This window comes from Anolis carolinensis, chromosome 2 (assembly GCF_035594765.1).
Source record: "Anolis carolinensis isolate JA03-04 chromosome 2, rAnoCar3.1.pri, whole genome shotgun sequence".
In the NCBI taxonomy this organism is placed as follows: domain Eukaryota; kingdom Metazoa; phylum Chordata; class Lepidosauria; order Squamata; family Dactyloidae; genus Anolis; species Anolis carolinensis.
In genome coordinates this window covers 21,263,253-21,281,255 of record NC_085842.1, presented here as the reverse complement: position 1 = coordinate 21,281,255, position 18,003 = coordinate 21,263,253, and the positions used below count along the sequence as shown (strand labels likewise).

Here is an 18,003-nt window from a genome sequence, read left to right as displayed (position 1 = left end):
TCAAACTCATTAATGATGATTGAGAAGTTAAATGACCATAACTACAAAGAATGGTCCGTGTATATGCAGCATTTGCTTGTGAGAGAAGGGCTGCAAAAGACAATCTTAGGCACGGAAGCAGACAGAGAGAAAAATTAGAAAGGGCTGGCGAATTTGATCTTAAGTATAATGCCAGATCAATTAGTGCATGTACAACATCTTCAGACTGCCGAAGAAGTGTGAGAAGCTCTCAGGAATGTGCACCAGAGAGAAAGCACACTAGGCAAGATGATCAAAGAGGCTGTACAGAGCAAAGCTGAGTGAAGGCGGAGATGTGAGACAGCATGTGAAAAAGATGAAGGAGTTGTTTCTGGAATGCCAAGCCAGAGGTGTTCAAATAAACAAAGAGCATCAGGCATATATCATGATGTCTAGCCTGACTAGTGACTGGAACCATTTGTTGTATTCATTACAAGCCGTGATCTGAGTTTGGATCTGGTGTGTGCGAGAGTACTTGAGGAAGAAGATTGGCGTTTCTTCAAGGAGGAGTCTGCTGGAGGCTGCAGGAGAGAGGGGGAGTCGTCCCAAATGAAGCCGAAAGAGAAGGAGTCCGTGTCTGCAGATGTGCGTGTGTCAGCTGTGAGAAAGTGTTTCGTTTGCAACAAGCCAGGGCATCTAGCCAGGGATTGCCGAAGCAAGAGTCAACAGGCCAGAGGACGTCATTCCAGGGGTTTCAACAGGAGCAGAGGTGCATCTAACAACTTCTCTGGGCCTACGGTGATAATGGCTGCAAATGAAGATATGGACAGTAGAAAAACCAACAAGTGGGTGCTGGACTCAGGTGCAACTCATCATATTACGAACAATATTTCTTTTCTGAGATGTTCAGTCAACAGAAGGAGCAACTGTTACTTTAGCTGATGGGTCATTTAAATTGTTTTCTCAATTTGGCACTTGCTATATTCCTTGTTTGAGAGTATATTGGGAGGAGGTTTTGTATGTACCTGAAATGAAATCCAATCTGCTGAGTGTTGCCACCTTAACAGATCACCAGTATAAAGTGAGTTTTAGAGGAATGTCCATAACAGAGAAGGAAAGCTAGTAGGAAAAGGAGTGAAACGGAACAAGATGTATGAGATGTTTGATAAAGTAAATAGCATTGATCATGAAAACGTAGAAATCATGTGTGTTGGAGGTCAGATACAACATGATGGTTGTGTACATTTGTTCCATAGAGTCATGGGTCATGCAAACATGGATATTCTAAAGAAGACACTTGATTTGAGCCCAGAGTATAAAATGGAGTCTTGCCATTATGAGCTAGATTGTGCCATACGTAAACAGGTGAAAAATGTACCTGTGAAGTTTTACAAAAGGTCAAAGATAAAAGTAACCAATTTGTTTGAAAAGGCACATGTTCAGATTGAAGGGCCTTTTGAGGAAAGTACTGGTGGGTCGAATTACATGATGTTATTCGTAGAAAGATTGAGCAGATTTGGGTATATAAATTTCTTCAAAGAGTTATCTGAAGCAACTAAAAATTGTCTAATTGGCTGAGTTTGATTGAAAATGTATATGGTAACAAATTGGATACACTCATAATTGACAAAGGGGCAGTGATGAGTTCAAGAAGCTATTGAGGTCAAAAAACAATGATTGTTTAGAAATTGGGCAGTTTAAAGCTGAAGAAGGGATTGCAGAGAAAAGAATGCAAGTCCTGAATGAAATGAAAACATGTGTGTTTAAGGATAGCCATATTTCTAACAGTTATTGGCCTGAGGTGCTTCATACTTGCAATTATATAACAAATAGGTTGTGGGATGAGTGTGTGCAAGATATTCCATTTCGTAAAGTGTATAATTATGTACCTAATTACAAATTTCTCAGAATTTTTGGTCAGAAAGCAAATGTATTAATTTCGGCAAAAGAAAGGACCCAAAAGAAACAAAGACATAGGGAAATGGTTTTCATTGGATACTACAAAAGGTCTTACAAGTTTTTAGATACACCCCAGACAGTTAAGATATCTAGAATGGCTTATTTCAAAAGACCTAGTGACTGGAAGGAAATTCATTCGAATACAGAACAACTGCATGGTTTTCAGAAAGCTAGAGACATTGTTACAAATGAGAAACAGCATTTAGTTAAATCTGAGTCTGAAACATCTAAGAAAGTTACATCAGGTAATGAACTTGAGATGAATACACAAAAGAAGGCTAATAATGGAACACCGAAAGGTAAAGTAACAACTAAGCAAATAAAACAAGAGACAACAGAAAATGTACAGTCAGGACACGTGAGTGTAGAAAAGAAAGAAACAAAAAGATGTGCGCTAGTGCCTTATAAATCTGATCCAAAGAAGTTCCACATGTCACCTGTTGGAAAAGACTATATTGGTAGTGGTGGATATACAATAGTTGATTGTTATTAATCAAGTGTAACAGTAAGATCTTGAAAGAATGTGTCTGAAGTAGAGATTTGTGTTTATGTATAATTGTTTAAAAGTCATGAGATGCTCATGAGATGTTCCCTGCGTATATGGAGTGTAAGAGACAACTGTATAAAGATTATATGTGATTGCCTAGTTTAAAGAAAAGTATTATAAGACATTCAGTATGAAAAACCACGAGATGTAATGAATGTACAATAAGTTGATTTGTATGTGCTTAGGTGATGTATATATTTAAGAAGACAAAATTACATTTAAAGAGGGGGAATTGTTAATGTGGGATTTGTGTATTGGTAGTGTTTAAATGAATTTTGTGTCTTGCCTGTATTGCATACTGATTGCATCATCCAGAGTGTACTATACTCTGGAAAGAGTTAATTACTAAGAAGCTGTGTTGACCTTGATGTGTGGCTGGAACAGGGAGTGTCCAGACACAAGTGTGTGTGTATTGCTGATTACATCAGTTCAGTTCTGAGTGAGTGTCAAGTCCTGTGTTCGTCTGCAAGTCTTGATTATTACTGCTTTCAGTAAAACTTTGTATATAGTTTTACCAACGTCTCTGATGTCTCTTCATTCTGATTCCATCCAACTACTGCTGCGCTGTGTAAACTACTCTGACAAATGGATATCATATTGGGACTGGGTCTCGGAAAGTGAAGGGAAAAGCAAAATACAAGGAACTAAATTAGACCATATCCATAAAATTAATAATTAAATAAAAATAATTATCTAGACGCATGAACACTATGAAAATCCAAACAGTGAAGAAACTACCAAAGACTATTTTGTTCAGTCCCGAGACTTTTGTGGACTTGTTCTTGTTGCTTTAATTTTGCTGAACTAAAGCTGAGTTCTTTTAAACTTGGTTTCAAGGCTATTCTTGGGCAAAATAAGACAAATGTTCTCTTACCACTATGCAATTCAAAGTGCTTCTCAAAAGGGCTCAAAATGGCTGTCACTGATGCTGAGCATTTCAAAGTGCATCACAAATGACTCAAGATGGCTGCTGCTATGTGAACAAAGCCTTTTCTCATAAAATGGCTTCCTTTATGGATTTTGCTTTAACACATGAAGTCCTGGCTTTCTATAAGCAGTTCCCTGCCTTCTTTCTTTCCAGTTAGAGGGTTTGGTTTGCAATATCTTACTGAATGAGGCTAGGAAGCTTATCTTCTACGGCTGCAGCTTAAAAGATTCTTTATCTTCTACTGGTTGGAGCCAGGAGGTGATTTACTGTCTCTCTGGGGAAGAAGCGGAGGAAGTAAGAGGGCACACAGCGAGGATCCTGAGAAAGGCAAAACTTTTCCCACCAGCATAACAAGGAAAGAATGAAAAGACATCGAAGACCTCAATTCAGATCCAGAAATCATCATTCTCCCAGCAGACAAGGGGAATACCACAGTAATCATGAAAACAGAATACAAAGAAAAAAATCAGATAACTCCTGGATTCCACAACATACAAAAAGCTAAAACAGGACCCAACCAACAAAATCACCAGAAAAACCAACACTCTAATTAACTCCTTAATTGATCTTAATATACGCCAACATCTATGCAAATCCAACACCCTCCCTCCTAGACTTTATGGACTCCCAAAAATTCATAAAGACTCCACTCTGCTCTGACCTATCATGAGCATTATTAGATTATGCATATACGATTTGGCAAAATTTCTGGCCGCACAACTACAAACCCATATTGGGTTCACTACACACTACATTAAGGACTCAGCCCACTTCATAGAAAAAATCAGCAGTTTCAAACTCAATGCCAACGACAAAGTGATCAGCTTCAATGTGGTGTCTCCATTCACCAAGGTCCCTATAGCAGCCACCATTGCACTCATTATCTGGAATTCCCCAGAAAACATCACAGTCCTGTTTCAATGTTGTCTCACGACAATTTACTTTTAGTGGGACAATGAATTCTATGAACAGAAAGATGGAGTAGCCATGGGAAGCCCTCTTTGCCCTGTCATAACAAATTTTTACATGAAACACTTTGAGAAATAAGCCCTGGAAACAATACCAAAAAATCCCACTATATGGTTCCAATATGTGGATCACCATTTGGAGCCATGAAGAACAAAACAAGTTCTTGGACCACATCAACAACATCTACTCAAACATTAAATTTACCATGGAAAAAGAAAGCGAACAAAAACTGCCATTTCTAGATGTCTTCGTTATCTGCAAACCAAATCAACAATTGGGTCACACAGTTTACAGAAAACCTACACACATTGATAAATACCTACATAAAAACTCTTTGTCTCTGATTAATGTAAACACGTTGTTTTCCCCCAAAAGTTCATCAAATCAGCAATGAATCACTGTCACAGTTCTTATCAATGTCAGCAACTTTTAATTACAGTTCAACAAGCAAGTAGTCAGTCATTGCAGGCCTTAGTATTTTTTAATTGTGACTTCATTCAAATCAGGCCCCATCCATACACCTTTCATACAATTCATTCAAACCATATATCATACAGATGGGTTATGCACTGACCTCCATACATTAAAAAAACAAAGAAGAAAAATGAATAGGTACTGTACAGACACCGTTGGACAATACGACAATGAACACCCTGAACGCAGGACTGTTATTATCGCAAGTGAGCTGGGATGCTTTAACATCGACATAGCAGTATTTCAGGAGATCTGGTGAGCAGGAAAGGGACAGCTGAAGGAAGAAAAAAGAGGCTACAACTTTTTCTAGAAGGGACTGCCTGAAGAAGAACGAAGAATACATGGCGTCGGCTTTGCTATCCGTAATGACCTGGTGAAGCATCTGTCTGAAGCATCCATCAGTATTAACAAATGACTCTCAACCCTCTGAAGTAACCTTGCCAAAAACTAACAGGAAACCACCATAAGTACCTATGCCACACTAGATGCTGATGAAGACACCAAGGAAAATTTTTTACTGTCAGCTGTACATCATCCTAAGATAGCTAAGGAGAACAAAATCATCCTCCTGGGTGATTTTAATGCGAGAGTTGGATGAAACTTGTTGAATTTTAAATCTGACAGGAGCCTTCCTTACCCGTGAAATTCTCCTGAGACCTGTACCATGACCAGTACCTTCTCCAGCATCTTCTTGTTCTTTTTGCTACTGTTTTACCTCATTTTCTTCCTCTATTTTGGGTCTTTTAAATTAAACTGATATTTTCTAGTCACCTTACTATGAGTTGTGGAGGTGCAGGAGATATTACATCAATACTCTCCTGCCCCAAGGCTTGTATTTCCTCATGAGTTTCCTCATTAGAAACTGAAAGGAACACCTCATGGTTTGCATGAATCCTATCCCAAACTAGAGAATTGGTGAAATTAGCAGATCTGGAAATTATAATTGATCCATCCTTGCCTAAGCTCCTTGAGCGTATCCTACAATGGTTTGCTTTCTTCATTTATCCTGGCCCTTTCTTCTAACTGCTTTAGGCATAAATACCCACACCAGAGTCTCAAATGCTCGTAGGTGTCCTAATGGAAACTTCTTTCCATACAGAAGAAAATATGGGGTACAGTGTTCCCTCGCTACTTCACGGTTCACTTTTCACACCCTCACTGTTTCGCAGCTTTTTAATAAACACTAAAATAGTATAAATCATAAAATATTATAAATCCTTTATAAATACTTCCTTCCTAAGTAAAAGCCTAAGGATGGGAGAGAAAAGGGGGCTGAAGAAGCTTTGTTTTTGCCTCACATGGCAGCGGCAGCGGTGCACATGCACGTTCTTGAGAGGCGAGGAGGGAACAGACACGCTACTTGCAAACAACACAAATATAATGTCCCTACTTCACGGATTTTCACTCTTCGCAGGTGGTCCTGGGACGTAACCCCCGCAATAAGTGAGGGAACACTGTATTTTGAATAAGTTCAGACCATATTCTATTGATGAAGTAATTGGCAGTCATCATTGCCTCCCCCCATAGGTTACTTGGTAATTCTGAATCAGCCAACAGAGAGACCTTCACTGTTTTGCATCTTTCTAACAAACCTGTCTATCTTGCCATTATCAGTATTTTGATATGCACATGTTAACCTCTGCTTAATTCCTTCCATCTTAAGGAAATTTTCCAAATTATGTGATGTGAATTCTTCCCCCTCTATCAGTTTGTAAGACCTTCACATCTGCCTCAAACTGCCTTTTCAAATAAGCTTCCCAGTTTTTAAATATTTTTTTAAAAAATCACTTTTCTGTTTTAAAAAGAAACTCCATACAAAATTGGAGTAGACATCCAGAATACTAAAACAATAAACTGCCCCTCCTTTGCTAGGATGAAAAGGACCAATTAAATCTACATGAAGTAGCTGGAAAGGCCTTTCTGAGTTCCTCAGTCTCTTCTTACATATAGGAGCAGATTGGCCTTTGGTTCTCTTACATACAGTGCAATCCAAAAAATGTTTAGTCTTTTAGATTCAGACCTTCACTGTGCTCTTGTATTTTGTACAGTACCTTAAAACTTGGGTAACCCAAAACCCTGTGCAACTCATGAATGCATCTATGATGTAAATGAGTATTTTTGCTTCCTATATTAACATCATTGGCATCTCTTGTTTCTAACACATATAAATTATCCTGTATTCTGTTCCATACAGTTTGTTTCCTTTCAGGATTTTAACTTTGCTGTCTGAAAAATTAACATCAAACCCCTCTCTATCAAGTTTCCCCATTGATAAGAGATTATAATTGATTTACAGAACAAAAAATACATGCTCTATTATTTCCCTAGATTGTTAACAATAACCTCTCCTTGCCCTTGGACTGAGTATCCAATTCAAACCATCAAACTTACTAAATTTTTGAAATAGTCTTGTCATTCACAATATGTTGTGAACACCCAGAGTCAACATAGAATAGTTCCTTGTGTTCTGAGCTTGGCTTTGTGTTCACAACCCTTACGTGTGAGGAGCCCCTCCCCTGATTCTGCTGCTTCTTCTGGTTATCTTGTAGCCTTGGACAGTCCCTTTTCATGTGCTTTGGAGAATTGCAAATATAACTATAGTCAGTGGTGACATCATGATGCATAGTTTATCAAATTTTGGGTATACATTAGAATTGCTTCGACGAGGTCTGAATTAAGGCTCTTGTATAAGTCTGGTGGATGAATGGCATAAGCATTTTGCATTGTTTTAAACTTTGTATATTGTATTTTATGACTGTTTTAACATTTTAGTTCATTGTATAACAGTGTAATGGCATCAAATGCCACTTGTAAGCCGCCCTGAGTCCCCTCAGGTGAGAAGAGCGGGGTATAAATAATTGAAATAAAATAAAATAACATCTCATGGCACATATTAACTCCCTTTCTTGCTCTGCTGCTTGCTCAGCCGGCTGTCTGTATTTGGCGTGCCCAGATGCGCTAGTAATCACCAAACGCCGGTCTCTTCTCCTCTCCCAGTCTGCCAGTATCCTTGCAGAGATTTATTGCAGATTCAGCTGTGCTTGTGCCAGTGACTCCAAAGAATTTACAATTTCATCAAAGGAGTCATCCACTGAAGATAATACAATAAAACATTTATTTGCTTCGGTGAGTTTGAAGTCCCTTTGTTCCAATTCAACAAATAAGCTCTGCAAAATCTGTAAATGGGCTCTCAGTTCCTCTCCCTTTTGTAGACGCTTCCTGTACAGCCTCCTGACCAGTACAGCTACCATTGCTGCCTAGTCTGAGACATGTACCTCCTTAAGCTGCTCCCATATGTCATTTGCTGTAGGCAAACTGCAGATATAGACCAACAGTTCATCGTCCACCCCAAGGATAACGGCTGCCTTGGTCTTCGCCTGTGCTCTCCACTGTTCTGCTGTCGCTTGTTGTGGCAGTGGGCTCACAGCACAGTCCAAAAGAGATTTCCTTCGCAAGTAATCTCCATATGCACCTTTCATATGGAGTAATTACTGCCATTCAACCTGGCAATTGAGAATGTTGCCAAATTCACACCTGGCTCCATCTTCCGGAGTTCAGCCCCACAGCAATAATAAAAAGAAAATAAATTTCCTCTGTTATGGTCTTTGTGATATTAGAGCTGGACTGGGCAAATAACCTGTTACGCTTCAAGCAGAATTCAGTCTAGTCCAACAAAGACACAATAACTTTGCACAGTTGCAAAAGGAAAAAAAGTAAATTTTACTATTTTCAGCAGAGTCCAAACATAAACTTGCAGTGTTGCATCAAAACACAAATCTCACAGTGTAATAAACTTACATAGTCCTTGTAAACATTTCAAAATGCAAAAAACATTGCAAAACACAAAGATCTTGGGTTCTTCAGCCTCTTCTTCCAAAGGAGAGAAAACCAAAAGTAGGAGCAGAAGCTAAAGCGTATCCTAATACACACACACAGCCACACCTCACTGGGTGTGGTCCAAACTTAATTGCCTAACTGCTGATCTAGATTAGCTCCTGCATGTTGTGATCAGCAGTTTTTGTTTTTCTTTAACACATAAATCCTTAGTGTTGGTCTTCATTATACCCTAACAACTTCAACCTGTGGCCAGGGATCATAAGAAAAGATGGGATTGGAAACAGCAACCTGAATGACATTCTGCTTCTCACCAACTGTGCAGAACACAACCTTGTCATCACAAACACACTCTTCCGCCAGAAAAACAAACTCAAGACATCTCGGAAGCACCCCCGGTCAAAGCATTGGCACCTTTTAGATTATGTAATCTAAAAGACCACCGTGATGTGCTCCTCACAAGAACCATGACAGGTGCTGATGACTGCTGGACAGACCACTGGTTAATCTGATCCACGATGGCCATCAAAATCGCACCCAAGTGCAGATTCCAAGGAAGAAGGATATAGCGTAAAATGGAGCCCTTCAAGAGCTCTCCAAACTGATAAGAAAAGGAAAGCTTTCCAAATATGGCAGAGAGACACCAACTGTACTAAGAAAAAAGATCTACGCTCGTGAAAAAGCTGAGGTCCAAAGGATTACAAAACGCAAGAACATCTGATGGACAAAAAAAGCTCAAGGAATCCAACACCTTGTAGATGTCCATGATGCACAGGGATTCTTTAACGTCACAAAGGTAATCTATGGCCTAAGAAATTATGGTATACACCTTCTACATTCATCAGATGGAACCAAACTTCTGAGAGATAAAAAACCAATAGTACTACGTTGGAAAGAGCATTACCACAACCTCCTTAACTACAGCTCCAACGTGGCCAAAGAGGTTATTTTGCAAATCCCACAACAAACTAACCAAAGATGAGCTTGCAAAAAGCCATCAGCCAACTAAAAAACAACAAAGCCACTGAAATCTTTGAAGAGTGTGGACCTGAGCTAACACAATTCCACCATCTCATTAAAAAAGTGTGGAAAACTGAGATCAGCAGATTTCAAAGATGCCATCATCAACACTCTTTTTAAAAAGGGGGGGAAAGAACAGATTGTGGAAACTATCCAGGTATCTACCTTCTAACCTCCACTGGGAAAATCCTCCCAAGAATCCTTGCAAACCGCCTTATACCTATTTCAGAAGACATCCTCCCAGAATCCCAAAACTGCTTCCGCCCCTCCAGAGGAACAGTGGATATGATCTTCACTGCATGACAGCTCCAAGAAAAATGCAAGCAACAAAATCTACCTTTGCACATAGCATTCATTGACCTCGCAAAGGCACTTGACACAGTGAATCACAGACTATCCTCCAAAAATCGGACGCCCTGACAAATTTGTGAACATCCTGTGGCTCCTCCATGAGAACAACAGTCTTGGACAGCAGTGGCTCCCAAAATGACCCATTTAAGGTGGAATCAGGTGTCAAACAGGGATGTGTTATTGCCCCAACCTTATTCTCCATCTTCACTGCTATGATACGGAACCTGGTTGATGGGAAGTTTCCTACCGGCGTGGAAATAATCTATTAGACTGATGGCAAGCTATATATACTATATATATAAGCCGTATATATGTTGTGCTCTGCCCTGAGTCCCCTTCGGGGTGAGAAGGGCGGAATATAAATGTTTTAAATAAATAAATTCATCGCTATGATACTTCATCTTGTTGATGGGAAGCTTCCCACCAGAGTGTAAATCATCTATAGGACCGATGGCAAGCTATTTAACCTCAACAGACTGAAAGACAAAAGCAAGGTCAAAACACCACCTGTTATAGAACTCCTATATGCTGATGATAATGTAATTTGTGCTCATTCCGAACAACACATTTGCAGAAGCATACGATGTTCAGGCTCTCACTCAACCAAGGTGCTTGCGAAGATGCGAGGCAGGAAGGAATCCTTTTTAATTATTATATATTTAACTATCCCACCATACTATTGCCACCAAAATGTAAAGATGTCTGGATGATGATTTTATATAACCGCTGCCACCACTTATGGAGATATCAGGCAGAGGATAATTTATTCTTTTTAATTCTTCTTATTTACTTCAGATGTTAATGTTGCTTAGTTTGGAATATGAGTGTGACAGAGACTTAGATGGTTTAAAGAACAAAAACAAGTTTATTTCCTGTACAAAGCTTAGTGGTTTCAATAATTTCTTTAAGGCACATAAATGTTACAGATAGATATTGAGGTGTTCCAACTTCCAAAATACTTCCTTTTCTCAGAACCAAACTATAAACTTGGATCTACTGGGATTAATTCCCCTTACTTTGCAGCCTCTACACTTAACCCTAAACAAGTCACCCAACTTGTTTAGTCTAGCTCTATTAGAGGTCTGCCTCCCTTAATCCTGGAACCAGTCTATCTCCTGTGACTAAAAATCACAGACTCATATTTAAACTTCCCTGGTTTCCCTAAACCTGAAACCAGTCTGTCTCCTGTGACTCTCAGATGACAGACTGAGCTGGGTTTAAAACATTCCCTCTTTTTCTTTCCAAACGGTTGTTGGCTCCGCCCCCGTTGCTATGGTAACCTGCCTCAGAATGCTGAGCTGGTTACCTTCCCCCACAAATAGCAACCAATATTTACCCTTATAAACATAGTTAAACCTGACTGTTTAAACAAAATCAAACAAACATGTCATCCATAAATCAAAATAAAATACACACTTCTTTACAGTGCTCTTCCAGCAATCACCAGCCAATCCCTCTGTCTTGCCAGAAATACAGCTTACCTTTCACATGCATCTAATTCACAGAGTCTGAAGGTAATTCTATATAATATTTAAAAATAATGTTGCACATGTAACAACATTTCATAAAGGAAAGGTGTCACTCTCTCAGGCCTCTATATGGATGATTTTGGAAGCTTTTGAATTTTCAGAATTCTAGATAAGGGACACATGACCTGTTACTTCAAATGCTTCCAGTTCAAATAAGTAATTGAAACAAAATAAAAATGTAATATAATATTGATTTGAAGCTATACTCATTTCAAACCATGAATGTGTGCACTCTGAAATATATACCTTGGGTATATCTCTATACAGACAGTCCCTAACTGTCTGTAAAGTGAAAATATGTATGCATGTTTGTTACTCTAATGCTCCTACATAGCTTGATGGATCTGGACCAAACTTGGCACACATATGTATACAGGAAGTCCCCAAGTTTCAAACATCAGACTTACAAATGACTCCTAGTTAAGAACAGGGGTGAGACAACAGGAAGTGAGAAACAACAGGAATTTCCTAGGATGGAAAATTCACTCCTGAAAGAATTATAATGGTGAAAAGGTGTCTCCACTAAAGTTTACCACCAATTCTTGTTTCCACAACTAGCCACATTTTTCAAGATCCAATTCTCAACAAGGACAGAAAATGAGGTGAAATCTTCTGAACAGGGGCACAGACAAAAGCAAACACCACAGGGGTGTTAACCTTTCTCTATGCTATCCAAAAGCTTGTGTGTGTGTATATATATGTGTGTGTGTATACATATATGTGAGTATGTATGTATGCGTGTGTATATGTACACATACACACATATATATATTAGACATGGGCAAACTTTGGCCCTCCAGGAACTGTGGGAATTGGAGTGCAAAACACCTGGAGGCCAAAGTTTGCCCATGCCATTTATATACATGTTTTAATGTGTGTATTTTACAGAGTGTTTTTAAATAATTATGTGTTTTAGCAATGTTGTAACCCACCTTGAGCCGTGGGCAAAGGCGGGTAAGAAACAAAATTATTTTGAGAAATATATATACATATGCACACACATGTGTGAGTGAGTGTCTGTGTGTATGGCTGCAGTTACACTTTTAAAAGCACCTTTACAAAGTATTTAACACTGGATTCTGTTTTTAATGGATTTTAACTGTGAAATTTGTGTTTAATTCTGTTTTAAAGTATGTATGTTATTCTAAATTGTATACTAATGCTTTTATGTCAAGCCACTTTAAATCCCCTTTTGGGGAGAGATAAAGTGGGGTACAGATAAATAAATAAGTATAGTAACAACTGCTGTAACCTGGTCAGATTGTGAGTGCTCAGAAGATGAGTAAGGGGGTGCTGGGATAGATTCAGAGGGCTCAGAAGAGGACAGAAATGGCCTAGAGAGTTGTTATGGAATCTCCTGGCAGTTCCTGTAAGACTGGAGCAATATCAATTCTCATGAGAACCTGTCAGAAGTGCAGACTGAGAGAAATGTGGGAGATGAATGTTTATCTAAGTCAAGGCACCTGGAATTGCAGAGACAGAACAAGCAACAAAGACAGACTTGCTTTTTCCAGATAGAGATAAGAAGAGGAAGATCAGATGTGATCTGATCTTGCCTATCTTACAGTTCTGATCTTGCCTATTTACGTGACCACATCTCTCCTTATGAACCTGTTTGGGCTTGAAGATCAGTTGGTGAGGTCCTCCTCTCAATCCCACCTCCCTCACAAACTAGGGAGGGAGGACGAGGGAGACGGCCTTCTCAGTAGTGCCCCCCCCCCCCCCAATTTGGAATGCCCTCTCCAAGGAATATAGTTTGCCCATGTCTGCTCGCTCTCTCTCTCTCTCTCTCTCTCTCTCTCTCTCTCTCTATATATATATATATATATATATATATATTATTCTCTCTATATAGGAAAGGCCCCAGCTACAGATAAGTTCCTTAGCTCTGTGCTGAAATTAAATTTGTGTGTAAATCCGGACACATAATAAAAGTGAAAATCTGTATGTGTGTATGTGGCACGGGTATCTGCTCACACAAACAGCCTCCGACCTCCACAAACAGGCTATAGTTCCCAGTGCTGTGGAGCCACCATGTCACTCTCTCCCAGGACACTAAGTTACAGTGAGCACATCCCAGTATTCCTTTATCTTTCTATTTGATTGACCCTGCCCACTGCCTCTCCCTTAACCTTTTTCTACCCTTTCCTAAGGAACACAACAGAGGAATTGATCAGCAACTGAATGTACTGGAGAGAGAGGTTGGGGAGAATTCACCATGATTTATAGGAGCTATAGGGACTGGGATGTATAGTTCACCTGCAATCTAAGAGCACTCTGAGCCCTACCAACGATGGACCTGGAACTAACTTGGCACACAGACCCAACATGGCCAAATTTGCTTACTGGCAGGGTTTGGGGGTGATTGACCTTGACATCCAGGAGTTATAGTTCATTCATATTCAGAGAACACTCAACTGTTGTGGTTCAGTCTGATGATGAAGGAGGATTTGGGGTTTCACAGTCTGAAAAGGTTGTATAGTCTGAGCAGGAGGAGACTCAGGCAGGGAGCCAAGTTGAGCTAGCAGGCCAAGATGGGATAGCAGAGGCTTCAGATCAGCATGAACCTTCACAGCTTTCAGAACGGGAGGAGCGCAGTCAGGAGTCAACAACAGCCAGGTGTTTCACTTTCAGATAGTGATAATGAGGAAGTGCAATTAGACAGAAATGCAAGGTTGCTTCTGACAACCAGACTTCTCAGACATTCTCCAAGGATTGTGGCCAAAAGGCTGGGAACCCAAGGCCAAAGAAATGCGTTCATGTCTTGCAAAAATGGGTAAATAGAACAGATGTGAGGACAGCCTTTCAGATCAAGCAACTTTGCTCTTAGAACAATATCTCCTGCTTCATTTCTGTTTCAAGCCTCAAGCCCTAGTTCAGGTTTTGCCTATGTATTTTGGGAAAGTATTCTTGCCTTCATGTTCCTGTTTGGATCATGTACTTTGGATTATGCTTTGAAGATCATGTTCCAGGTTTAAGCCTTGCCATCTAGGGATTTACTTACTGTTTCCTGAGACATTGGATCCTATTTTAATTATTGCATTTTCTTATTGCATTTTTGCCTTACATTTTGCTCCCTTTTTACCAATAAACTGTTTATACCAAGTCTGTCTCAGTGGTGTGTGTTGAGAACAAGGTGGCCCTTCGCTGGGGTGCAACATCAAGCCATCTGATAACTGATCTGGACCAAACTAGGCACACAAATTCAACATGGCCAACTGGGAATACTGGTGGACTTTGGAGGTGATTGACCTTTATCTCTGCGAGGTATAGTTCACCTGTATTCCATGAGCCCTCTGAACCCCACCAATGACAGATCTAGACCAAACATGGCACAGAGACCCAAAGCTGCCAAATTGGGGTGATTGACCTTGGCATCAGAGTTATAGTTCACCCGTATTCAGAAAACATTGAACCCAACAAGTGACGGATCTGGACCAAATTTGACACACAGACCCAACATGGCAAACTGTGAATACTGGCACAATTTCAGGGTGATTGCCCTTGGTACCAGAGAGTTATAGTTCACCTGTATTCAGAGAACACTGAACCCAGCATGTGATAGATCTGTACCAAATTTGGCACACAGACCCTTTTGAAGTGGGAATGATTGTATATAGTTGTTTAAATGTAATTGAGTTATAGTGGTGCAATGTGAGCTGGAGATTGCATCATGCACTGTCTGCTGTCCACTATGCGAGTGTGTAAAGAGTTAACTGTGTATTGCATCAGACAGCAGAGGTGGTTATAAATAGCTCCCTGTGTTATCTGTTCTCTCTCTCTCTGCCCTCTGCTCTTTGCCTCTCTGCACTCTGTCTGTATATATCGTCTTGAGAGTTTTCCGTTTGTTAGTAAATCTTTTGTAGATAGCCAAACAGGCTTCAGCCTCTTTATTGGTGCCAGTGATTCTTCGTTGATCTTCTGCTGCATGTGTGTTTATCCAAACCGCGCGCTCTAACAGACCCAACACGGCCAACTGTAAATACTGGGGGGGGGGGGGGGGGGGGGGGTTGGGAGGATTGACCCAAGATTTTTGGGAATTGTAGTTCACCCACATCCTTACGCATTGTATAATGGGATAATTCATAAAAACAAAAACAAAAGCAAAGACAACACATACAACAACCCCGAAAAGCAAAGACTGTTCCCCCCCCCATAAAATAGCATACCAAATGACTAAACTGATATTACCTCACATCTAAAACCAAATAATTTCAAATTTCAAGTAACTCGGACTTCGCCGGGTACCCAAGCTAGTACAGCAGTCTCACTTATCCATGCTAAACGGGCCGGTAGAACCTTGGATAAGCGAATATCTTGGATAATATGGAGGGATTAAGGAAAAATCTATTAAACATCAAATTAGGTTATGATTTTACAAATTAAGCACCAAAATATCATGTTATACAACAAATTTGACAGAAAAAGTAGTTCAATACGCAGTAATGTTATGTTCTAATTACTGTATTTACGAATTTAGCACCAAAATATCATGATATATTGAAAACATTGACTACAAAAATGCCTTGGATAATCCAGAACCTTGGATAAGCGAGTCTTGGATAAGTGAGACCCTACTGTAGATATGTATTTGTAGCTCCCTTCCTGAATGAGTCTCTTCTTAGCAAAAGGCGCCAATTCCTTCCTTCCCTTCCTCGGAAAATGGCTTTGCAAAGGCGAGACAATAAAATAGCAGCAGCCCAACACCCTCCCTCCTCTCCAACCGTCTGTGAATGCAGTCCCGCCCCAAACACACACACACACAAGGCCACAAGGCCCGCCTCACCCGCTAGGCCCGGACCAGCCTCCGTCCGCTTGGGGAAAACCAAAATGGCTCCTCGGTTCAAACAGGAAGAGAGGGCGAGAGACACCCCACGCGAGCTGTCTCTGCCGGTGGAAAAGAATCAGACACGTTGTCGCCTTCCTGCGGCTCGGAAAGGCTTCTCAAAAGGCGAAGCCGTCCAAAGGCGACGTCCGTTGACCCGACGAGGCCTGCCTCAGTCCGCGCTAGCCTGCTTCCGTTCCCCGCCTCTGCCCCCGAGCATGCCGGGAAATGGAGTTGCAGCCAGGCCGCGCTACGGGGAGAGCGAGGGGACAAACTCCTCCCCGCGTTTTCTTATTAGCCTACTCAATGATCGCAAGCACTCTAGTGCTTGTCAGGTAGGCTACGTATCATGAATAATAACAGAATATGCAGACTCAGTTTGAGCATGTGTGTGTCTGTATACATAATCTGTCTATGGTGTATGTATGTATATATGTAAGTATATGTGTGTATATACATTATTTTTCTATGAAATTAGTATGAATGTTTGTGTATAAAAAAGGTAAAGGTTTTCCTCTGACGTTAAGTACAGTCATGTCTGACTCTGGGGGTTGCTGCTCATCTCCATTTCTAAGCCGAAGAGCCGGCGTTGTCTGTAGACACCTCCAAGGTCATGTGGCCGGCATGACTGCAAGCAGCGCCGTTACCTTCCCGCCGGAGCGGTACCTATTGATCTACTCACATTGGCATGTTTTCGAACTGCTAGGTTGGCAGGAGCTGGAGCTAACACCGGCCGCTCACACCGCTCCCTGGGCTTGAACCTGGGACCTTTGTGTATACAGTAGAGTCTCACTTATCCAACATTCGCTTATCCAACGTTCTGGATTATCCAACGCATTTTTGTAGTCAATGTTTTCAATACATCGTGATATTTTGGTGCTAAATTTGTAAATACAGTAATTACTACATAGCATTACTGAGTATTGAACTACTTTTTCTGTCAAATTTGTTGTATAACGTGATGTTTTGGTGCTTAATTTGTAAAATCATAACCTAATTTGATGTTTAATAGACTTTTCCTTGATCCCTTCTTATTATCCAACATATTCGCTTATCCAACGTTCTGCCGGCCCATTTATGTTGGATAAGTGAAACTCTACTGTATATGTAAGTATATTTGTATATATATTATTTGTACTTTGTGCATGTGTATATATATGGATATGGTATATACATATTTACCTACGGTATGTGAATGAACATGCATAATAATAATAATAATAATTTTATTCTTATACCCCGCCCCATCTCCCCAAAGGGACTCGGGGCGGCTTACATGGGGCCAAGCCCGGTCACAACAATATAAAAACGAGCAGTAGAACAAATCAAATCAAACAATAATAAAACAAGTTATAAAAACACATACAATACATCATGATAAAATCATGGATAAAATCTGTAGGAAACGGCTAAAGTGCTAATTATGTTGATGTCATCAGGGGAAGTGGTTATCCAAAGTGTCATAGCCATCAAAAGTGCTAGGAGAGGCGTACAAATGGGATTATTAGTGAAAGGCAACTGGTCAATCTTACTAGATTAATTTTCAAAGGCCTGCTGGAAGAGCCATGTTTTTAGGCTCTTTCGAAAGGAGAGAAGGGTGGGTGGGAGC

The 18,003-nt window shown here is 40.3% G+C and overlaps 1 protein-coding gene across 2 annotated transcripts in view; it reads right to left on the bottom strand.

Moving 5' to 3' along the window:
- LOC103278086 (zinc finger protein 850) overlaps positions 1 to 16,617 on the bottom strand; it is a 49,302-nt gene extending 32,685 nt beyond the window's left edge. The window contains exon 1 of one of the 2 annotated variants that reach the window (XM_008105776.3): positions 16,356 to 16,617. The gene's annotated coding sequence lies outside the window, so the exon portion shown is untranslated. The remainder of the gene's footprint in view (positions 1 to 16,355) is intronic. The other variant, XM_008105775.3, reaches the window with a different exon arrangement.
- Between the last annotated feature and the right edge of the window lie 1,386 nt (positions 16,618 to 18,003).